A 25886-nucleotide genomic window follows, 5' to 3' on the forward strand; every position below is an offset into this window, starting at 1 on the left:
GGGCCCGAAACACCAGTTAGCACATGCATTTTCTATGAAGGATTTGGGGGCAACAAAAAAAATCCTTGGTATGAAGATTTGCAGAGATAAGAAGAATAGAAAATTGATGCTATCTCAAGCTGATTATGTTGAGAAGGTGTTGCAACGTTTCTCTATGGAGAATGCTAACGCTGTCAACACACCTTTACCTGGTCATTTGAAATTGAATAAGGAGATGTGTCCCAAGACACAAGAAGAGGATGATAAGATGTCCAAGGTACCCTATGCTTCAGCTATAGGAAGCTTGATGTATGCTATGGTATGCACTAGGCCAGATATTGCACATGCAATGGGAGTCGTTAGAAGGTATATGAGTCATCCAAGATTTGAGCATTAGAATGCTATCAAGTGGATTCTTCAATATTTGAGATGAACAGCTAATAAGTTTTCACACTTTGGGGGCTCTACTACTGATTTACAAGGCTATGTTGACTCAGATTCGGCAGGGGATATTTATACTAGGCGGAGTACTATAGGTTATGTCTTTATTGTTGGTGGGGCAGCTATGAGCTAGGTTTCTAGGTTACAATAGATTAATGCTCTATCCACTACAGAGGCAGAGTATGTTGCTGCTACAAAGGCAGCCAAGAAGATGATATGGCTTCAGTTCTTCTTGGAAGAATTGGGAAATCCTCAGAAGGATAATTATTTGTTCACAGATAGTCAGAGTGCCATTCATCTTGCTAAGAATTCAGCTCTGCATTCTAAGACCAAACGCATACAGTTGCGGTACCATTTCATTCGGTCAATTTTGGAGGATGGATAGTTAAAGCTGGAGAAGATACATACCAATGACAATCCAACAGATATGTTGACAAAGGTTGTAACAAGGGAAAAGTTGAACTCCTCTTCAGCTTCGATTGGTCTTTTAGACTGAACATGAATAAAAGAACAGTAGATTCCAAGGTGGTTTGATCCAGTGGGAGCCCCATGTGGTAGTGGTATTGCTACAGGATCAGTCTCCAAGTGGGAGATTGTTGTTTAGTGTGGAGCCTAATCAGTCCCCAAGTGGGAGATTGTTAGATTTTGGTGATTGATCAGGAAAGTACTGTACATACTTCATAATTAGTGGAATTTGGTACTATTTGCCAATCATTTTGGTACTATTTTCCATTTGTAGATTCACCACTAAAGTTATTGCTAATTATGGCCAACATGTTATAACCCTAAAGTGGTTTAATACTTGTATAAAAGGGTTTGGGGTTGGGTATTTTTCATTATGTTGTGATACAAAATTGGTTCTTGCAGCGGTATTGAGCTGTAAGGGATTACAAATTGTAATCAGGTTGTAATCACTGGATTGTAATAAGATCAGACTTGTTGTTTGGTGGACGTAGCCCAGGGATTGGGTGAACCACGTTAAATCTTGGTGCCTTGTGTTCATTTCTGTGTGATCTATTATTTTCTATTATTGGTTATATTTGCATGTAGTTTTTTATTTTTTTCCATGGTTTATCCTTACACTATATTCAAGTAGTTATACCAAGAATTTCATTGTTAAGGCCACTAGAGTATGAGATAAACATTGATGAGGTTGTTGTTGCCAAAATAACACTACTAGATGAGCCTATTGACAAATATGTCAAGCCATTCAGCACATATGAAATAACAAAGATCAAAATCATGATGGAAAATAAAGTGGCACGAATGGAAAGAAAGAAAAAGAAGATGAAAAAGACTCTGAAAGGTACATTCAGTGAGCCATCATTGCAGATTACACAAAGCAAAGGTGAAGATTTTAGTAGTGATGAAAAAGATGATGATAATAAAGAAGAAGAAAAGGTAGCAGAAGGTAATAGAAAGAAAATAGTGGTTGTCAAGCCACATGCAACCAAATGTAAACAATTTTTTCTTGTCAAGCCTAAGGTGAAGAAAAGTTTAAAGAAGACTATCATAGAATTGACACCTATGCCACCAAGGGTGACAAGACAAAGGACTAGGGTAACTAGCACTACAGTTTCCATGCCTCAGAAGAAAGGAGTTGTCAAGATAACCAAGCCAACTCAAAATAAAGAGCTCTAGAAAAAGGATAAAACCTCTAGTAAATCAAAGCCAATAAAACCAATGAAGAAACCAAGGAGAAGGCTCATTGTCAAATAGGGTGATGAAGAAAATGAAGTAGAGAGGACTGAGTTACATTACTTGAGTCAAATCAGAATTGCTATACACAAGAATCCACAAGACCTAGATGAGGTATGTGAGAACACAAAGAGTAGTTTAAGGCTATCTAGATTCCATTATATAAAGTATGATACCTTAAGGGTGTTGAAAATAATTGATCAATTGTATATTATCTTTGATGTTACACAAAATGTCATATCTTTACCAGTCTGTGTATGTCAAGCTCACTCGAGCAATGAAGATAGTTTGTTGTGTCTACTAAGCATTCCAATGTTTGCTAAGTTTAGAAGATAGTATCTACCAAGTTCACTCAGGCATCGAAGAGAAGTTTGCAAAAGTTGAGTGTTAACTAAGCTCACTCGAGTAACAAAGGAAAGTTGGATGGAACCAATATTAACTAAGCTCACTTGATTACCAAACAAAGTTTGCAAAGATGAAGTGTCAATCAAGTTCACTTGGTTCATACAAGAGAATATTTTCAGTGTTAGTATCTACCAAGTAGGTTAAACTAACAAAAGATTTTCTTGTTTTGGCATATTGAGTTTAAAGGATCTATTTGTTGGTTCTAGCTAACTGAGGAGATGAATATTAATTATTCTAAGTTATATTCAAGACAACTTGACAATGTTAATGATATAAGTATAAGATCAATTTGAGGATTGAATGTGAGAAAGTGTGGAAGAGAAGAAGATGCTTAAAGGAAGTGAATTGGAAGGATAAGTAGAATATCCTTGTTGGGCAGAGAAGATTAATCTGATCAGGAAGGATCAAGTATTCGAGCTAGAATTGAGATCTAAAATTAGCAATATAGTTGCATCAACAACCAAGTCATATCATTGTTACTCTCTAACCATTCTAGTAGTGTATCAAATCTCTTAACCGAGATGGCTTAGCAGCTATTTCACAAATCCTCTAACAAGGTGGCATTTTTAGATTGAAGTTTCTAAATACCTCTAACAAGGTCACTCCTAATAGGGTGATTAAATCCTCTAACTGGGTCACACCTAACATTGTATTTTGTAACATTTAATAGGATTGGCTCCTAACAAGGCTCACTTCAGAAGAGTGAAAAATAGTAACTAGTTACAATTGGTGGTTTTTTCCAAATTAGATTTCCATGTTAAATATTGGTGTAACTTGTGTTCATGTTATTTATTTTATATGTATACAACTAATTTAATTAAGGTTAATCATAGTTAATATCTTAAGATCTACATGTTTAGTATTTTCCAAGTAACAATTGATATTATAGTGCTTTTTGTATTAATTTTTGGGGAAGATTGTGTAAGAGTTTTTTCATCAACGTTTCGGATCATAGTATATGATCCATCATCAGGATGCCAAAGAGTCAATGAGAGCAAAAATATTGTTAGTGTTAACCAAGTGCCCAAGTGCCTATGTGTTAACTGAGTAACGACAAGTTCAGTAGAGTTTATGTTTTGTATTGACATCTAAAGGATATGGGATTTATTTTAGCTGTAACTGATTCACCCCTTCCCTCTCAGTTACTCCTCTTATATTTCCAACAATTGGTATCAAAGTTTTTGGTGCTTATAGAGAAGGTTTCAAGGACCAAAGCTAAAGATTAGGATGTCATACAGGAGAGAGATTCCCAAGTTGAACAAAGATAACTTTGAGTCATGGTAGGAATTATGAAGTTGCATCTAGCAACCATTAGTGATTTAGGTCTGAAATATTTGAATGCACAGTATAAGGCTCCTACTGGAACAATGCATGTGGAGGAGATTGTTGAAAAGAAAAATCATAACATCATGATGATTGATATTGTATCAACTCTTAACTATGTTGAATTTGATTAGGTCAAAGGGTGTGTTGCTGCTCATGAGATGTGGACAAAGCTAAAGGATATCTATGGAAGTGATGATAATGTGAGAAGAGCCAAGATAGAGATCTTGAGAAGTTAGTTTGATCAGATGAAGATGATAGAGGATGAAAACATTGCAAAATATGTTGAGAGAATCAAAGCTAGTGTCAGTGCAATCAAAGCCTTTGGAGGGAAAATTGAAGATGTGATAGTGGTAAGAAAGGTATTTAGAACCCTTCTTACTATCTATTTAATTAGAGCATCATCTATTCAAGCTATGAGATGTGATAAAAATAATAAGATAAACTTGGATGCTCTAGTGGGAAGATTGACAGCATTTGAGCTAGATAACTATGATAACTATGTTCCTAGTTCTAGCAATCTTGTGTCTATATTTGAAGCCAAGTTGTCACTCAAGAATAAAACTGCATATTATAATGGAAAATAATTTGAAAGTGAAGAGGAAGATAGTTCTAACAATGATCTTGAAGCCATTGAAGCACTTCTTGCAAGGAACTATCCCGAAGGCAAAGGAAAGTACAAAGGTAAAAAAATTCTAATATATTTTTCTTGTGAAGTTGGTTGCATTGTTGCAAGGTGTCCAAATAGAGAAGATAAAGATGAAAAGAAGAACAACAAGTATAAAGGAAAGAATTATTTCAAAAGATACAAGGACTACAAGGACAAAGGTAGGAATTCTTATTTCTTGGCTAAAGATTCAAATAGTAGTATTAATAATGAGATGGTCTTATTGTTGTAAAAGATGAATCTAATAATGAAGAAGATAAAATGGCACTTATCTCTCTTGTTAGCAAAAATGATACATGGATTATTAATAGTGGTTTTTATCATCATATGACTGGTGATAAGACAATGTTTGAACATATGGAACACTATGATGGTGGAAGTGTAAGATTGGGAAACAATGAACCATGTTGCATAAAAGGAAAAGGTTGTATTTCTCTAACCAATGAACTTAGATGTGATAATGCTTCTTAGGTTGAAGGATTGAAACATAATCTACTGAGTGTGGCACAATTCAATAAAATTGGATTCAAAGTGGAATTCATGAATGGGAAGGCCAAGCTACTAGATGGAAAAGGAAATCTAGTTGGGTCTAATAACCAAAAAAAAGGTAACTTATTCTACCTAGATATTAGTGAAAGTTCATTTTTCATTTCTCAAGTAGAAGAAAGATGGTTATGGCATAAAAGGTTATATCATGTAAAATTTGATAACCTAATCTAGATAAGCAAAAATAAAATAGTAAGTTTTATTCCTAGTTTAAGGAAACCTGATATGGGTCTATTCAAAAATTGTCAAATTGGTAAGATGGGCAAGACAAGTTTCAAGAGCAAGAACTATCATTTTAAAGAAGTCTTGGAGCTGGTTCATATAGACCTTTGTGTACCTATTGGTGTTGAGAGCTACAGTGGAGATTACTACTTTATTATATTTATTGATGATTATTCTAGGATGATGGTAATAATGTATTTGAAAGATAAATCTAAAGCTTTTCAAAAGTTTAAGTGGTATCTGGCTAGAGTAAAAAAGGAAACAGGAAAGAAGCTAAATTGTTCAAGATTAGATAGAGGAGGTGAATTCAATGAATTCTACACTAAAAGAGGAATCAAAAGACAACTATTAGCCCCTAGTACATCTCAACAAAATGGTATAGAAAAAAGAAGGAACAATTCAATCAAGGATCCAGTGGTTATCGTCTATGATAACACAAGTGCAATTAATATATCAAAGAACCTTGTGATGCATACCAAGACCAAGCACATTAAAATAAAATATCATTTTCTAAGAGAATTGTTGCAAGACAAAAAGGTAACATTGGAATATGTAAATACTAAAGAACAAATTACAAACATTTTCATAAAGTCATTGCCTAAGGATGCATTCTTGTATCTAAGAGATAAGTTAGGGGTTATTCCCCTATCTAAATCTCACTAAATGAAGTTTAATGATGCATCAACTAGTGCATGTTGAAGATCAATCAAGTTGATGCGGTAATGAAAGGGTAGATTGCATATGAATCTATACATTAGGTACATTGATATTCATTTAATATTGTCTTGGCATAAGATGTCAAAGAGGGAGAGTTTTTCATAGTCATATAACAAAAAATTTGTTTGAAGATGTCAAACAGGGAGATTTTTCTATCAGAAGAAGATGTTGAAGACAGAGTTTGCTGACAGAGGGAGAAACTGGAGTTAGAGAGAGTTCACACTGATAGAATGAATTCTCATGGATGAGAATCAAAATGAAACTAAAGATATTTTCCTTACTTTATTTTTTTGTAAAATTTCATTGTATTATGACATGTTGTGTTGCCATCAATGCCAAAGAGAGATTGTTGAAAATAATTGATCAATTGTATATTGTCTTTGATATTACATAAAATGTCATATCTTTACTAGTTAGTGTATGTCAAACTCACTTGGGAAATGAAGATAGTTTCCTATGTCTACCAAGAATTCTAGCATTTGCTAAGTTTAGAAGACAGTATCTACCAAGTTCACTCAATCATCAAAAAGATGTTCACAAAATTTGAGTGTTAACTGAGCTTGCTCAGGTAATAAAGGAAAGTCAGATGGAACCAATGTTAATTGAGCTCACTTGGTTATGAAAGGAAGTTTTTGAAAATATAATTTTAATTGAGTTCACTTGGTTAACATAGGAAAATCTTTTTAGTTTTAGTATCTTCTGAGCAGGGTCGGCTAACAAAGGATTTTCTTGTTTTGGCATATTGAGTTTAAAGGATTTGTTTGTTGGTTCTAGCCTATTCAAGAGATGAATATTAATTATTCTACATTGTATTCAAGCTGACTTGATAATATTAATGATATAAGTATAAGGTCAAGTTGAGGATTGAATATGACAAAGTGTGGAAGAGAAGAAGATGCTTAGAGGAAGTGAATTGGAAAGATATGAAAAATATCCTTGTTTTGTGGCAAAGATTAATCTGATTAGGAAGGATCAAGTATTTGAGCTAGAATTGAGATCTCAAATCAAAAATATAGTTGTGTCAACATTTAGGTCATATCACTATTACTCTCTAACCATTGTTGCAGTATATCAAATCTCTTAACCAAGTTGCCTTAACAGTTATTTTCCAAATCCTCTAACAAGGTGGCATTTCTAGATTGAAGTGTCTAAAGACCTCTAACTAGGCCACTCCTAATAGGGTGATTAAATCCACTAATAGAATTACACCTAACAATGTGTTTTTAAACTTTAATAGGGTTGGCTCCTAATAGGGCTCACTTTATAAGAGTGAAAAATAGTAACTAGTTGCAATTGGTAGTTTTTCCCAAATTGGGTTTCCACATTAAATCTTGGTGTCACTTGTGTTCATGTTATTTCTTTTATGTGTATGCAACTAAGATAATTAAGGTTAATCATAGTTAATATCTTAAGATTTTCATGTTCATTATTTGTCGAGTAACAATTGATATTATAGTTCTTGTCGAGTTACATCATATTGTTAGTGTTAACTGAGTAATAGTAGTTTCAACAGAGTTTATGTTTTATATAGACATCTAAGGGATCTGGGATTTATTTTAGTGGTAATTGATTCACCTCTTCCCTCTTAGTTACTCATCTTATATTTCAACAAAGGATTTCTAATAAACGTAAATTAGAAGAACAATTTTAAACATGATGATGAATTTTAAATATATGCTTGTAGAATTAGGAAAGATGATTCCAAAGGCTCTATTTGATAAAATTGATGAAAAATGTAAATGGGCACTAGTGACTAAAAGAAAAATAATAGAAACCTCATTGGCTTAGATTGTATCTAAACTAACAAAGAAGACAATCTATGTAGCCATGAGAAGTCATATAAACATATTTGTACCCAAAAGAAGAGCATATATGTTATTGTAGAATAGAGTAGAAGAGGTAGTTAAAGAGAGTAAGATAAAATGGAAGAATATTTATGGCTTAATGTCTAATTATGAAGAGAGAAAGGATGAGGGAGAGAAGGAGATAGGTAAAGTAGAGCTAGATAACAAAGAGGATATCTATGGTGATGTTGAGAAACTAGTTGATACAATTCATAGGATGACTCAAGAAAGTGAGAAGAAAATTGAAATAGTCACCATAGAGGATGAACCTATGAGAGATAAATCAAAAGATGGGACTCATGAAAAGGAAGAGATAGAGAAGACTATAATAACTGAGCTAGAATAGAGGGAGCAAGCTTCTACAAAAAAGTCATCAAGAAAAATGTTGATGAATACGAATCGTGTGTTAGTGCAATTGAAAGAATATCCTAAGATTGACACACATGTAACTTCTCAATTGGTTTAACAATCACCTATTTCTATTTCCAATTTATATATAGTCAAAATTCAAGTACATAGAAATGTGAGTGGTGTTGAGCAATAGAGTGTGCCAGCTAGTAAAGGTGAAATTGCACAAGGACCTAAATAGATAAATGATAGAAATAAGGGCAGTGCATTGATTGATTTAGATGGAGAGAAGAAGGAAGAGAGATCACATTATCAAGTATATTACTCTACTATAGATGTGATAGAAAGTTCCTTGGGACCTTAGATTGAGGAAAAAAAGGAGGTTGTACAACCAAGTTCAACTAGTGAACTTGTTTCCACTAAAGAGAAGATTAAGGATAATGGACTTGATCAAAAGGTGAAAATTAATAGAGAGAGAAAAAATTGATGAAGAGATGGAGACAAAAGGATCCAAGGAGTCTTAGATACTGAGTGTAGAAATTTCCACTCAAGGTCTACAATTGTATATGCCAAGCACCAATACCCCAGATTCAAAGGGGAAGAAATCCAAGAAAAGAAAATTGAAAAGTCTTGGAGGCATACAAGGTAAACCTATTATACTTAATGAAATGATTGTGATTCCTAATTGGCACAAAAATAACTTAACTTATGATCAAATGAAGACACTTCAAGATTTGTTAGTTAGGAAGATGAGACAAGAAGATATGAGAAGAGAACAATAGTAGAAAGAGGTATTGTTTGAGATCAAGGACATATTCCTTGAAATGGTTGTTATTGATAATCTAAATGAATAAGCTCCAATCATTTAACTAGTTCAAATAGTAGAGAGACTAAGTTATCCTAACATTAACACAAATGAGAAAATTTGAGAAAAAATTCATGGAGAATATTGCAGCAGAGATAATAAATTATAGATTCATAAACCATTTTTGGACAAGTATAGTTTAACCCCTACTAATACCCCATAGAAACCGTGACAAGAACAAGGGAAAATATGTATGCCAAACACAAGGGGAACTAAAGCTAGAAGAAGAACATGTATATAGTTGTCGAGTTGAGTGGAGCACATCATAAGGGGGAGTCTTTAAATATTTTGAAGTTTTTCTAGGTGTGAAACATTGATTATGATAAGGTTTTTTCCATTAATGTCAAAGGGGGAGATCATTGACCCTAAAGGAAATCTTAGTATTATCTATTAGTGCAAAATACTTAGTCATTTTCTAGGCAATTTTGGTTGGTCAATACTGCAATTGAGCCACTATATAAGCTGAGGAAGTATAATGGTGAAGTGTACATAATCAGTCCATGTCGAGTGCTAGTTAGTGTCGAGTACACATAAGAATCATTGAAGTATTCAGTTAATGCCGATTGATTTAGAATAAAATGAATTCTAAGAAAGACAAAGAGACTTTCAATATAATTCAAGCAGAATTAAAGTAGAGGAAATCATACAAAATAGGCATGACTGAGCATCAGAACACTATTATTTCTGAGTAAAACAGTTTTTATATGAGTTTTTTATGGCACAAAATTTTATGTAAACATTTTTTGTCAATCTGGAAGCATGTTTTATAGATCAAGGAGTTAATCAAGGAGCTACTTATGAACACAATCATAGGCCATTAATCCCTATGAAAGACAATCAACCAATTAGAAAATTAGAAGGATCAAGAATAAAAAAGGATGAATCTAGATCATTGATCATGTTCTAGAAGGTTCTTTAAATAGCTATTTAAGGAGGATTTTAAACCTAACTCAGATAGCTTTCAAATTATAAGTTTGGATGCAAGGTTTAAGATGAATTGGAGAGGTGAAAGATAGAGGTGACTGAGCAATACAATGAGGATTCATTGAAGATCAATCATAGAGAGGTGATAGTATATTGGATAGAAGAGATATGTCATCATCATTGAAGTAAAAACTAAAGTATCAAGTACTGATACATTCTATTAAGTGTTTCAAGGTAAGTCTCTCAATAGAATGGTCCTAATAGGCCTTAGTAAATCTCCTAACAAAGAACTCAATTAGTTTTTATGTAGAATCCTTTAATCAAAATAGACCTAATAGTCTTGTAATCTCATAATAGGGCAAACCCCTAGGGTAGTGTATATGAGAAAACCTAACATGTCGGCAGCAAGCAAATGTTAGTTGTACATGTGCATATTCAAAAGATTCAAAATAAAAAAAATACAACTAAATGTTAAACTTGAGTTTTAAAACTATGCAACCAAAAAGAAAGAGTCCCCACATAACCTCAAAGTAGCTCAACAAGGGCACTCATAAGAGGCCTTGTTGGTATACTTTAGATTGTGGGATGTGAGTGTATTGTCCCAAACACAACTATGAATCCCAATGATATGAACATGCAACTAAGCTAAATGATGAAGAATGCTTCAAGAGATGGCTATGGAAGCAACCATTCTTAAGAGCACCCAATGGATAATAGAAGTGGATGTAAGAATCAAATATAAGAGTGCAATACTACCAAAGATTAGTAACAATGCATAAAAACACTAAAAATACTAGAAAACTCTAACTTTGTGGGAGATGAAAAATTCTTGAGACAAAAGCTCTATTTATAGGTTTGAGAGAGCCTTGGGGAGGTGACATCTATGTGGCATACACATAGGTTCCACAAGGGAGACACATGGGCTAAGGAGACAAGCCATGAAAAAGTAAACATAAGCCTTTTTAGTAAAAGTGATGGCTCACGGTTTTCTCACACATGTGTGAGAAACGTTGGAGAAAGGAAAGGGGGAAAAGTGTGTAAGAGTGTAAGACTATTTGAATAAAATAATACAATGGAAGCTTTATTGGCTCTTGAGTTCCTCACACATGTGTGAGAAAACACTTAGGGACTAAAGGTGTTTAGGAAGGTGTTTAAGATTAATTAAGTGAAATTAATTAATGGGTAGGCTTAGAAGAATGAGTGTGATGGGTGGTAGACTAGGTTTTAGGATGGGATTAGGATTAAATTGAATAAGATTTAACTTAATCACAGGATTAAGAAATTTAATAAAGTGGAGGGATTTAAATAAATTAGAATTTATTTAGAAGAGGATTTATGGAGCACTATGCATTAAATAAATTTAACACATTAGAGGGGATGCATTTCAATTAAATTTAAATACATTAGGGAAGTGAACCTATCTAATGAAAAAATAATAATTAAATAAGTAGAGGAACATGATAAATATAATTAATTAATTAATAATCAATTATAGCATCAAAGGAAATATTAAATAAATTAATATAGCATTTAGGAAAATTTTAAGTGTCTACAGGTAGATCATCATAACTTATCAAACATTGTAGCCTTAATAGGCACACTTTATTGCTATAGTAGTGAAGATCTTTGTGGGTGTCATCCCCATTGCAGTTTGACCTTCACCTTGGAGGGTTTCTATGTTATCATATCTAGTGTCATATGTTGATCAATTGTTTATATGTTTTATTTATGTTATTAGATGTTATATCTGGTATTACATTTCAAGGTTAATGTTTAATGAGGTTTTATGATGGAGATATCAAATATGGTTCATGTTTGAAGTGTTAAAGTTTTATAGATCTTCATTCACCACCCCCCCTTCTATATTTTACTTTCCCTATTACATTTCCAATAGTTGATTCTAAAATATTTGTTGATGACATAATAATTGGAGGAAATTATATGTTGAGTAAGTAATTTTCTAGTCTAAAGACTACAGAATTTAAAATGTCAATATTTGGAGAGATAAAAATAACAAATGGTTTGCAAGTCTATCAAACATCAAAAGGTATTTATGTTACTCAATCCAAGTATGTGAAGAAACTATTGAAAATATTTGGGATGGGTGATTCTAAACAAGTTAGTACACCTATGGTGACTAGAGTGAAATTGTCAAAGGAAGAAAATACTAGTGAGGTTGATCAAACACAATACATATCTATTATTGGAAAGCTACAATATGTTGTACACACTAGACCAGATATTTCCCTAGTTGTTGGAATAGTTGCAAGTTTTTCATCTAATCCAAGGGAAACACACATGAATATTGTGAAAAGGATATTTAGGTATCTCAAAGGAACTGAAGATTATGGCCTATGGTATAAAGAAGAAGATGACTTTAATCTTCAAGTATACACAGATGTTGATTGGGCTAGAAACATTGATGACAGAAAAAAAACAAGTGCAGGAGCATTCTTTTTAGGAGAAAAATTGATGAAATGGATAAGTAAGAAATAAAGTTGTATTTCACAATCTACTATTAAAGCTGAATATGTTGTTGCCACGATCAATTTTTCAAATATTATATGGATCAATTAATTGTTAGAAGGAATGAAAGTGGAAGTAATCGAGACTATCACTATTTACTACTGATAACACAAGTGCTATAAATATATCAAAAAATATGGTGATGCATGCAAAGACAAAGCACATATCTATCAAGTATCATTACTTGAGGGAGAAAGTACAATAAAAGAAAGTAAGGTTTGAGTATGTAAATTCAAAGGAATAAAGTGTTGATATATTTACCAAGTCATTTCCTAAGGATGCTTTTGAGTGTCTAAGAAGTAAACTAGGGGTCCTTCCTATACCTAAAATTTACTAGGTGAACTTTTATGTTGTATTAGTTCATGGATGAATTTCAAATATATTTTGGAGTTGATGTAGAAGTGTTCACACTTTAGGAGTATTTTCAAAAGTTGTGAATTTTTTGATAAGAAAAATAGGTTTTACAAGGATCATAAAACCCAAGAGTTAAAACACATCATAAGGCTAATAATAAGCAGTAAGAGCCTAGCCAGTCAAAGAAGGCCAACTAAAGGGCCAGTTCAATAGACATACAAAAAGCCAAAGGCTGATAATAAGTAGATAAAGCCTAGCCAAAAAATGAAGGCCAACCTGAAGGCCAGTACAATAGACTAACAAACCAACTAGAAAAAAAAAAAACTATAGCAATCTTTCATTCCAAGATACAAGAAAAGAAAAACCATTGTTATTCCTTTATCTTTCTCTCTAGCTCTTGCATCGTTTCTACTACTTCATAGCCTTTGTTAATCTCCTCAGCCACCTAGCCCTACTTCTTCTGACTATCCCACTCCATGCTACTAAAGGTAATGTTAGTAGTTACTTCATCTTCCATCCTAGCTCTTTCTCTATCCTTCTCTTCATTTTCATCTAGAAGACCCCTTGTTTTTAGCATTCTTGTAAGGGATGAGATATTATCATTGATAGAGGTCAAAATGGTAAGCATTTGATTTGCTAGATTATGGTTGTAATTTTCCAAATTGTGGATTCTCTTCACAGCCAAACTAATTTGATCCCCCTGATCATTGAAATTCCCACAATCTAGTGTCTTCCTTTTCTATTCTAGCTAGCCTATTTTTTCTCTGAACTCCTTCAACTCATGGTAAAGCCATTTGATTGACTTAAAATTGTCAATCATGTTGTTCCTAGAATTATTAAGCAAATTCATGCCAGTCTCCCTTGCATTATCTATTATGGCCACCATTGTTGGATCAATGAGATCCTCTAATTGGAGCTGACCCTATTTTTCTTCTAAAATTTGTGGGTTCATTGCCTCTTACTATACCCATTTTGAAAGTTCTTACATTAAAGTTTCTCCAAGCCATGCACCTATCCTTAATAACCACCTCTCCTTCCTGGCCATTTTTCTTCTCGATGTCTAGTTCCTAAGGATGAATAGGAGAAAGAGGAATAGTAGGAAGCTCTAGCCTAGAATCCACAATCCCCTCAACATCCTTCTCTTTTGACCTCCTATGTTTCTTAGCCACTAGCTCCACTGACTTAGTTTCCACCTCCTCTTCATCATCTTCATTAGTTTTCATATCATCTCCTTCCTCATTATATTCTTTATCTACCTTTCCAGATGATTTTGACCCATGGCCTCTAGGGCTCTTGCTACTCGAGGTTTTTATTAATGAAGGAAACTTCTTGTTTGAATCCTTGGCCTTTTTCATAGGTGTAATGTTCTCTTCATCCTCTGAACTAATACTTTGGACATCCTCTGAATCACATGAAAAACTAGAGCTTCCCATATCTACAGAAGCATCTGCACCCTGCAAGGGAGTTTTGCTTATGGTTTGAGCCTTGAAATTCTCATAAATTAGAAGCAACAACCCCTTGTGCAGGACTAGATTCGTTGAGGGTTTCTTCTTATGCCCAGAAATACTCTTACATATTGAAGTATATAAATAGAAAGGAAACAAAATCTTGACACCATAGTGAAAATGATTGAGTAAAATGAAGCGATGTGTTCTTACTCTATCAAATCTAGTGTCCAAAGAAATATACTCTATAATGGCCCATAGAACATACCTCCATAGCTTCTTTACCAGTTCATTTCTCTCCTCTGTATTCTTTGCAAATTCTTTCACAGCATTTGTTGGCATCTTCTTGTCCCTAAAAACTTCATCCCCTCTGCCATAATTTCAATTAGTAGAGAAATGATTTCCTTAGTGACTTGAAACAAAACCCAGTCCACTTTCACCCTTCTGTACTTCCATGAATCCACCATACTGTTAGTGACCGCAAGGTCAAAACCATGATGTTTTGAAATGTAGTTAGCTATACCACCCTTCTCTAGCTTTTCCTAGACTTTTGTCCTATGCTTCCATTTTTTTGCTTCACCAATAGGTTCCTTCCTATTTCTTTCCCCCCACCATCTCTAAGTTCTCAACGCTCACAATTCTCATAAACCACAACTTCTAATAACCCTTCTCCAACTTCTAGAAACCCTAATGGCCACCTCTATGATAATTGCCAAAATGTCTATCTTTACCCCCAAAAATGGTAAAGAAAGAGAGAGAAATCAACCCAAGAAACATGTCGAGGTGACACTGATAACCTCATCTGACTACATTTTCTATAAACACCATTATTATAATTACTTAAACCCCAACTCTCATTAAATACCATTAAGACAGTTAGATATCCATACTGCCCTAGATTTTATCTAGTTCAATTAGGCTTTTTGCCTCTTCTAGAATATTTCTACCAGAATTCCAAATCACCCCTTTTCTTGCCTAACTGCTTTGTTGGCAAACCAGTCCACCACAGATTTTTCCTCCCTATTTTCATGGGTGACGTGGACACTTTAAAAATTATCAAGAAGGGAGCAGGTCTTATCAATAATATTTGCTATTGACCATGATGGTTGAGTGATCCCTTTAATACACCTTATGATGTTATATGAATCCCCCTCTAATTATAATTTTTAACTCCCATGTCCAAAGCTAATTTCACTATGTGGCATGTAGCACTGGCTTCTACATAATGATTTGTCTGATATCCCAATGGATGAGAAAAAGTTGCCTCCCCTCCACCATAGCTATTTCTAATGATACCTCCACAACCTGAAGGTCTAGGGTTTCCTTTGGCTACACCATCAAAATTTTCTTTATGCCATCCCTCTAGAGGGAGCAGCCATTTCACCTCCTATCTTTTAGCCCTCATGTCCTTGTCTTTCTCCTTCTTCTTACCACCACTTTCAAAATATCCCCCTTTCTTACTTGATAATTTTCCTGCATGCCTCTATATATCTTGTCCATTAGAATGAAAGCAGGTTCCTCTCTTTCTCTAAAGATTTGATTGTTTCTTTCCTTCCATACTCCCCAATAGAAATGAGGCAAATTCCAAGTACTTAAATCCTACAAATTAGTTCCTTTAAACATAATATTCCATTGGCAAAAGAAATCTCGTACATTGTCTGGCTTGCACCAACTAACCCCAAGATTCTTAATTAAACTATCCCAAACCTCTCTAGAATAAGAACAATGGATAAATAAATGGTTTTTCATTTCTATCTAATTTTTACATAGAATACATCTATTAGGAATATAATGTCCTCTTTTAATTAAATTATCCTAGGTAAGGATTTTTTCTTGTAAAGCCAGCCAAAAAAAGATATTGATCTTTGGGGTAAGACCAAGTAACCAGGCTTTAGCCCAGGGGAGCTTCTCATTAAAGCTCCAAAGAAAGTTATATCTTGATGCAACCGAGTAACAACCATTTGGGTTGTCTCCCTAAATAACCTCATCCCTCTTGTTATTAAGAATCAAAGAGTTCAGCATTACAATAATTGGCTTGAGGTCATTCAAAATGAGACATATCTCTCCAACCCTAGTCAGTTCTATAATCAGAAACTTTCAAACCAAATTGCCTAATACAAACATTTGACTAGTTTTTAAAGATAGGATTATTTATAAGGGGGACTTGAATCAACCAAATATCATGCCAGAATAGAATGTCCTCACCATTACCCAGTTTCCACTTAATCTTATCTTTAGCCAAATCCCTTGCATTAAGGATTCCATTCCAAATAATCGATCCATTCAAGATGTCTTCAATATTGAGCAGGAACTGAATAGTAGGTCTTCTAATATACTTATTAACAAAAATATCTCTCCATTCCCCTGTGCTACTAAAAATGTGCCATATCCGTTTAGCTAGTAGAGCCTTATTAAGATGCTTTAATTTCCCAATTCTTAGGGGCCCAAAGCACTTTGGAAGACAGACATTATCCCAAGCCACAAGGGGATATATCTTCTAACCCTCAAGGCCAAACCAAAGAAAATCTCTCTGGATCTTTTCTATTTTTTCAGCAAAATTTATCAGTATCCCAAAAAGACTCAGGGCATACATCAAGAGATTTTGAAGAGTGGATTTTACCAAAAGCCATTTACCTACTTGAGTAAGAGAAACCCCTTTCCACCTGACTAGCTTCTTCCTAAACCTATCAAGAATCCCATTCCAGAAAGAATCAAGGGGCTTAGAACCCATAGGGAGACCAAGAAAGTTGTGAAGTTAACTATGATGAATCTGATGTAATCTATACATGGAAGGTACAAAGGTAATTACAAGGTTTTATAAGTTTCACATTGAAATTTATAATGACCCTTGGCATTTTTTTCAAAGGTGGAGAATATGCCCAAAAGGGGGAGAATAACCTATAAAGAGGGAGAAGTGTAACTAAAGGATAGAATATATTGTAAGGGGGAGAATATGTTCAATAGAGAGGATAATCAAATGAAGAAGAAAGAAGACTAAACTTGAACAAGAGATCATAAGAAAAGGGGAAGTAATGTAGAAGAAGTTGAAGTTTTTTTGTTATTGAAGATATAAACTAAGTGTTAGTCTAAAGAACTAAAATTCAAAAGAGTCATATCAGTTGCTATATTGTCATTGATTTCAAAGTCTTAATTAGATAGACATTATGCTAACTCAAGAAAGTACCATATCATTTGATTGATGAAGAGGATTTGAAGAAAGTATGATGAAGTCATGATTTGATATGTAAGGCATTCAATGGGTACTTAAATGAGCTGGACAATGATTACGTAATATTGGTTTGATTATTTTACAATCATATATTACTAAGATGTATTGAAGATCACAAGCTTAACTGAGTCCCAACGTTAATGAAGGGAAACTATATTTACTGAGTGACTACATTATTTCATGAGATTTTGGTAAGAAGAAGGGAGAACATAGTGTTTCCTCAGCAAGTTAGTATTAACTAAGTTAAATATTTCCTGAGTAAATGTAAAATTTACCGAGCGATAGCTAGAAGAATAAATTTTGAGAAACTGGAATCTAAGGTTGACTTTTAATGGAAATTTGGAAAGTTTGACAAGGTATAAAGTGAGACTCAAAGTTTTTTTCAAGATCTATGATGGAGAAATATCAAGAAGGATCTGATAAAGGAAAATGAAGAAGGATAAGGATGGACACAGATTTCTATGTAAAGTAATATTTTCTATGTTTCTAAATTCATTGTATGAAGGAATTCTATTGTAAACCTAAGATTGATTATTTTAATTAAGGAAAAAAAGATTGATGGAAGGATCTAGAAGCATTAAGAAATCTATTTAAGGAGGAGAAAATGATAGTTTTAGGTTGTTTCTTAGAAGTGGGTGATTATTTCATTGTTATTTTGTTTGAGAGTTGATGAAGTTGAAAGAGATATGATTGAATTTTTTTGTGAAGAGAAAAGTTGTTGAAGGAGAAAGATTTAAGTGTTGAGCCAAGTAAATTAAGCAAAGAGAAAGAAGAAGTTTGTAGAAGATAGAATCAACCAAGTGAGTAAAATACTAGAGAAAGAGAAAAAATAGAAACCTAAATGAGCAAAGGTAGTTGATATTCTTATCAAATCACTTGAAATTTTTATTGTTTAACCATTGTAGTATAAAATCTTGGAAGGACCAAGTGGACTAAACAAGTCTATGAAATCCTATATGGTAACATCAATTAGTAGTGTTTGTAAGTCCTTTAAATTAGGCCACTCTTTTTAGTCCTAGATTAGGAGGGATAAGGTCTAGATGACCTTTTGGTGAAATCCTTTAACAAGGAAACTTTAACAAAGTTTATGTAACCATTCACAAGGTAGTCTCCTAACAAACATCACTTCATAATAGAAATTTTTTTGGGTTTCCAGTCCTAGGTGGTTTTTCCCTTAATAGAGTTTCCATGTTCAATATTGGTGTCAAATTTGTTTGAATCATATTTGTGTTGCAAGTTGATTTATGTGGTTTTATAGTTTATTTCAAATTGGTAATAACTAACTTTTCTCTAGGAAATAAGTGGAAATTTATTTATTATTGGTAATGCAAGGAGCACTATGATAACAATTTGGAAAGAAGTTAATGTATGAATCAATTTTTATGTTGGATGTGTCTATCAATGATTGGATGTATAAGTTTAATGTTTTTGATGTTCATGTTTCTTTTATGGTGATGAAATGTTTAAAGGAACTGTGAGATCATTGGACATAACTGCTTCAACCCCCCCCCCAATTATCTAACATAAACATCCATCAAAGCCAAAAAAGAATAGGTTGTCTAAATTGTAGGTCTGACTTATCTAGAAGTCATATGTACAAAATATAGAAGCGTAGATAAGACAATCAAGTTGTTGATATAATGAGAATGTTGCCCCTATACCCTTCTATTATTCATATCAATCTAAAACATGGCTTTTTTTTTGGTTGGATTCCTTTGTAACATCATATAGCTAGAATGTTCAATATGATTTCCAACCACCCACCCCTACTCAATCTTATAATAAATCTCAAAATTTACATAATATGGGTTTTAGTAATATTTTTTTTTTTTAAATTAAAAATGGACTACACTAAGTTGATTCATGAATGAAGATGTTAATAGATGCAATTAATCGACAATAGAAGTTTGACATTTAGTAGGATGAGCTAGCTTATGAAGCCTACCTCAAAAAGTAAAAATTAGATGCATAATAAAGGAATTATGAGGGGATTGCAAGAAAAATAGCTATAATAGAGCAAAAGATAAAACTTTTTATTTCCCTGACACAAAAATTAGAGGAACAACTAGGCCCTCCTCTTAAAATTTATATCTTAATTTTTATAAGGCTTCCTCAATTAGGAGAGCCTACACAAAACTAAAAATCCCATGCATCTATTACCTTTCCAAATAGTGTTTAAGGAAAAGAGGTCCCTGGGTTTAATATACTTAGTTTTTTTCAAAGTGATCCTCTCAAATCTCTAATCCCAAGTTTTAAGGGCCCTCACTAGTAGATATGGTGTTAATTTTCAACCTTATGTCATTTTCCATTTGATTTTAGCTTTTTTTTGTTAAGATCTCGAGTTGGTTGAAAATTTGACCAATGTGAGTTTGTTTGGTTGAAATTTTGACCAACATGGATTATAAACAAAATAGAGCAAAAAGTGTGTTGAAGGATGGATTTTCACTTCAAGCTCATGACCACGGGATGAGGGATAAATCAAAAGATAATGAGATGAAAGAAAAAAAAAACCCTAATTTCACCAATAACTACAAGAATGATTTCACTGAGAATTGGCACAATGATAATGCAAAAGCCAAGTTCTATTCTTTACTTGGTCTCTATACTACTGTACTTCCCTTTTTCAAAGTGATACAATTTATGGATGTCCAAGGTATAATTGATGTTGTGAAGAATGGGAAACAAATTCATGTGATTGATCTAGGAATTTGAACTAGGTGTCAATGGATGGGATTGATTCAATCCCTTTCCATGAGATAGCAAAAGAAGACTTACATAGTTTCTAAATCTCTAGAAGTCACAATTTAGTATAGCCCAATAAAGATCTCAAAGCTAGGGGACATTAAAGGTTTATTCAATGTGAAAGCATGTGAGTTTGTGGTCATGAATGTTCCAACTATTTTCAAAACTTTTTAATATAAATGTGACAAACAAAGTTCATTTCTCTAGTAAGTCATTTGTTTGGGAGGAGCATTCCCAAAAAAAGCTAAGTGACATTATTCAAAAGGAGTGAAAATCATCAGTTTCTAAGTCATAATTAGTTCTTTAGATGCTGGAAACCCATTCATCATCTGCTCGGCAGAGGCAAATGTAAGAAGAATTTTTTTCCTGAAGCTCTATTGTTGACATTTTGAGAAATGGTGTGTTTTTATAGGGGGAATTTTTATTGTTTTGCAATTTAGAAACAACGTGCCTAAGTTATTCTAGATTTTTGGAATTTCATTATTTTTAGTTAGATAATAAAAATTTAGATACCTAAGAAATTTACACTAAAATTGCTTTACAATAATGCAAAATAAGGGTTGTCATATAGTTCTAAAAAATCACTTGTTTGAAATAGGGGTAGAGGCAGGGGAATTTGTTATCCCAAACAATAAAACTAAAATTTTCATTAAGTTATTTTTCCTCAATGTTTGGTTTTGTATATAGTTTTTTATGTCTTATTGTGGAGAAACAATAAAATTTCTTGAGCATTCTTTCTAGTGCCACATTCATATGGATGCTTTTAGAGTGGTCGAAGTACCACTTGTTGACGTTGATTTGCATCAGCCTTATCTTTTGTATGACGATCATATTTCTCTAGTTGAATGCTACATTTTTCTTTAATAGGTTAGACTTATTTTCATATTGTATTATAGGTTAGGCTAATTTTTCTATGTAGTGGCTCACAACATAGTATATCTTTAATGAATTTTGTGTTTTAAAAAATATTTAAGCTTGATATTTATTTCTTATCAGGTCTACTCCAAGTGTTCTCTAAATTTCTATTTTGGAGAATATCTTTATTGATGTTGTTGTTACTATCAGTTTTAAAATTAATTGGTTCTTAAGCTTTCTACAAGATGTTGCAGTAGGGAAAGAGGTCAAGACATTCCTTATGGTATTTTTCTTTTCTTATATAATGTTCTTCCCTACAATCTTATATCATATTCATCCATTAAAATTCAAGTCATGTGGATTCAAAAATACAATTTTTAAACTCTACAGGTTGCAGGAGGTTTGTTTATTGCTGCTCTAATTAGTAGTTATTGCAACATTTTAACAATATTTTATGTAGGTAAGTTATTAAGAGTTTTTCCTGAGTTTCCTTTTACATCATTATGAATAGTTTTTTTTTTTTTTTGAGTTGGTATGGTATTTGGTCTATCTAGAAAGAGAGAAACAATATGGTTTTGAAATATAAAAAGATGCCAATAGTGTTTTTTAGGCCCTTATCCATAAAATTGGGGAAAATATGATGGTTTTGTATCCTTTTAGTCATGGTTGTCCTCTCAAGTCCTTAGATTGGGATATCACTAAAATAGAACCTTGTGGAGTGTCATAATAATTACAAAAATTTCATGGTTAAAATAAGAATAAATATAAAATGTCCCCCTAATCCCTTTTTATTGGTTGTTGATCATATGATTGACAATGATGTGTTGGTATCTCATATTTGTGGAGTGTAGTCTATTGATTTGGTTTTAGATATTGATAAATAGTTATTACAATATGACATTTATTATTAGTGTGTTGAGAAGGAAATGGATAAGGAGTATAACATTGTATTATAGGTGTGGTCCCTTACTATCAGTCAAATCAAAACATGTATGGAGGAAACTAATATCTTCTATAAATATTGTCTAAAGTGGCATGCCATGTAGTAGCCAATTTTAAAATACAATGTGATTAGATCAAGAATGAACTTAGTGATTTTGATAAAACCTACATAATTATCAAGGATTTGAATGGTGTATACAAGAAAAGACCCAATGAGCTACAGATTGAGTTTCTACCTCAACAACAATAGAGGGAAGACTTGATCAAGATATTTTTTCTTACAATGGATATGACTAAAGTTAGGATGAAGCAAGTTTCTAATCTATTGGCTCAAGAAAAACCACCTACTCAACACTATGGTATCAATAAAAAACAACAATAAAAACTTCTCGAACTTATCGAAGTGATTTGTTTTACAAGCTCTCATGCACTTGCTCATACACAAAGTAGAGTCAAATATCAAAAAAGGAATCAGCCAGCCATAACAAAAGAAAAGAGTTTTCCTACCACACCAAAATCATGCATATAGATGTATGAAAATTAAACTATTTTTTTCTCACAAGCAATGGACACTTCATACTATAAGGAAATTAACCCTTCCCTAATGATGACAAGGCAATGCCTACTTATCTCCTCTTTGTAGATTCACCAAAAGTCTTCCCCTTAACATAGGGTAATGGATGCATTAATATTTTAATACTAAACAAAACTATTCAAACATATTCCCCTATCATATATATACACAAAAAGAAATAGAGATATTATATAAATAGTGTCCTTGAGATTGGTAAAGGATAGAAGAGTAGAAGAGTTTCCATGGACAAGGAGTAAAATTAGATTAAAAACAAACATGAGATTACCATCACATACACCTCCAAAGATTATGATTTAAAATTGATACTAGTTATAATATGATGCTATAATATATATTACTTATCAATAAAATAGAGTATCACAGCTATCTCAAATATATTGATGAGATTTATGCCAAGATGATCTCTACTATATATTAGATCTGCACTTCTATTATAACAATATGAATTGTGTAAAGTCTCCTTCCAATTGCTTCTATTTGTTTCTAATATATCAATATAAGATATACTACAAGTCTTCTCAAAGTGTTGATAGCCAACTCTGATATGGCAATAATATGTTGAAGTCTACTTTTATCGCGTATAGAAATGATGTATCTTGTTGTTCTCGATCTATCTTGCAAGTATCTAGAGAGGCTTGCAAAGAGGTAGAAATAAATGTTGTCCATTTACACATTTTTTTTATTATCATAAAAAGTGGAGGTCTTATATTTTTATTTCTCTATGAGTGAAGGTCTTATATATTTATTCATCTTTGAAATAATATAAAAACTTGGGTGTTGTGTTATGTTTTTGTCTTGTAGATATAGTGGAGAATCTTTTTCCAAGCTTCCTATTGTGGATGTTATCATCACTACAACATATTCATTCAAGGAGCCTACATTGATAGCTTCCAATATAGTTCCTTATGTTCTTGCACTTGATTATCCAGTAGAAAAAAATTCTTGTTATATCTCAGATTATGGTGCATCTCCCATCACTTTCTACTCTAGTCTTGTATAAACTTTGAGCTTTTCCAAAAATTGGGTACCATTCTACAAAAAGTTCAAAATAAAAAATAGGGTACCCTTTGTGTATTTCTCCAAAGAAAATGAATCATTTGATCTTGATTTTTTCTGACAATGGCAAGATATGAAGGTGATGATCTGATGTGATTAAGATACAGAAATCAATAGTTCTTGTGTTATTGAATCATCATGCCTCCTTAACATTGTTAAATGATATTTGTAGTATGATTATGAAGGTTTGAAGAAAAGGATAAGCAAAACATTGGAAGAAAAAAAAATTCCACCTAATTTTACTTCTCATCATAGTGTTGATGGTTTTATATATAGAAGTTCGGATGTTAGAAACCATACAAGTATAGTATAGGTAATAGTGAGAGTGTGACGTTAAAATTATTATTTATTATGTTTTTGCAGTATAAACTTTAATCAAGATATATATGTATAGGATATTAATGAAAACAAAATTGTTCATGAGAAGAAAGTTGATGCTCTACCCCACCTAATATATGTTGCTAGAGAGAAATGCCCCAAGGTCAACCATCATTATAAGGCTAGTGCCATGAATTTCATGGTTAGTAGATTTTGTTTATCTATCTTTCTAGATCTTATTTACAAAGTTTCTGGTATAAATTGTGATTGAAAAAGTTTTTGAATAATTGTTTGGAAATTTTAATAGTAATATCAACTATGAAGAATAAAATGAAATATATAATATTATACTGTCAACTATGATAGGTTTTTATGGTATTGAAAATATATATTGTTTCTTAACATGATTTTTACTGATCTAATGTGGTGTTAGGTTTTTAGGAAAGAGTCTTAGCACTAATGAAAAATGTGCCTTTCACACTAAATCTAGATAGTGATATGCATGTCAGTGATTGCAGAGCTATACAACATGCTATTTGTTCTTTCCTTCAATTTAAATTAGAGAAAGAATGCAGTTTTGTTCAATTCCCTCAAGTGTTCCATGGAAGTTTCAAGGATGAACCCTTTGGAAACCAATTGAAAATACTCATAGAAATAAGAAATAATTTACTATCTTTTTTGAACTGATTATTTAAGAGCTCTACAGCATTTTTGGTCAAGTTATTACATGATTATAGATGTAATAATGGAGATTTTAGGTGTATGTAGACTATTGGGAAGGGATCAAGTGCACTCCAAGGCCCTCTTTATGGAGGAACCTATTGCTTTCATAGAAAAAAAATACTTGTATGGGTTGCCACCTAAGATTGATCAACACCATAGGAAAGGAGGTGAAATGCAAATATAAGGTAATGGAAAATCTTTGGCATTAAATTGGTTTAGAAATTGAAGTTCAGTATATGGTATGTTGTTTACCAAATTCAATTATTTCACATGAAATAATGATATATATTACTAAATGTCTTTTAATATCTTAATGTTCATAATAGTATTGTATATTAATAGTAAATTTTTAATTATTTTTTAATATTTGGGTGCAATCTTGATATCTTTGCTGATTTTTTTTTGTTATTGATTGTTTGTTGTGTACTGACAGTATTATAGAACTATGGGAGTCATTTGGAAAAATCTCTAGATCTAATTAAAAAACAATAAATTATACTTTCAATCCTATTTGAAGCAAGCTTTCTAGAAGTTACTTTTATGGTTGTACACCACTTTGTTTTCAGGTGCACGACAAATATAGTGTCTAGTAGATGTTTGAGGCAATTATGATAAGGACTCCTCTTTTTTAATATATTTTATTTACTAAGATTTTATTGCACTCAATCCTATTTTAATTTATTATTTTTTAAGAAGCTTCATCTAATAATGCATTATTATCTTTTATTAAATAAAATCTATTTATAGAAATGAAACATGAGGAATAGTCATGTTGAAATGTGGTCGGAATAGGTATTCATAAAAGGCTTATTAAATTTTTTTTATAAACCCTTTAAATATTCAATCAATAACATGTATGATGTTCGCTAAGCAGAGATTCTAGACATTGCATCATCTTGTCCATCTAAGGGATTGAGGAAAACATTTGGAGAATCATATGCCCTAGTTGAAGTAGCTTGGACTATACTAAGTGACATTCCATGCAATAATCATACCCTTCCTTCCCTATTAGAGAGGAAGCTTTGAAGGTTTCTTGTTGCAGCTATGAAACCAAAATTGTTTGAGGCAAAGTGGTAGAAGATGCATAACCTTTTTTTTTTCTTAAAAATAATTTCTATTGAA

At 32.6% G+C, this 25886-nt stretch overlaps 1 pseudogene; it reads left to right on the top strand.

Moving 5' to 3' along the window:
• Window positions 1-1686: 1686 nt before the first annotated feature.
• Window positions 1687-25828, top strand: LOC149552543 (cellulose synthase-like protein H1; annotated as a pseudogene).
• The last annotated feature ends 58 nt before the right edge of the window (window positions 25829-25886 follow it).

The sequence above is a fragment of the Cupressus sempervirens genome, chromosome 6 (genome assembly GCF_028749045.1).
Source record: "Cupressus sempervirens isolate cs-2001-9-10 chromosome 6, ASM2874904v1, whole genome shotgun sequence".
Classification (NCBI taxonomy): Eukaryota; Viridiplantae; Streptophyta; class Pinopsida; order Cupressales; family Cupressaceae; genus Cupressus; species Cupressus sempervirens.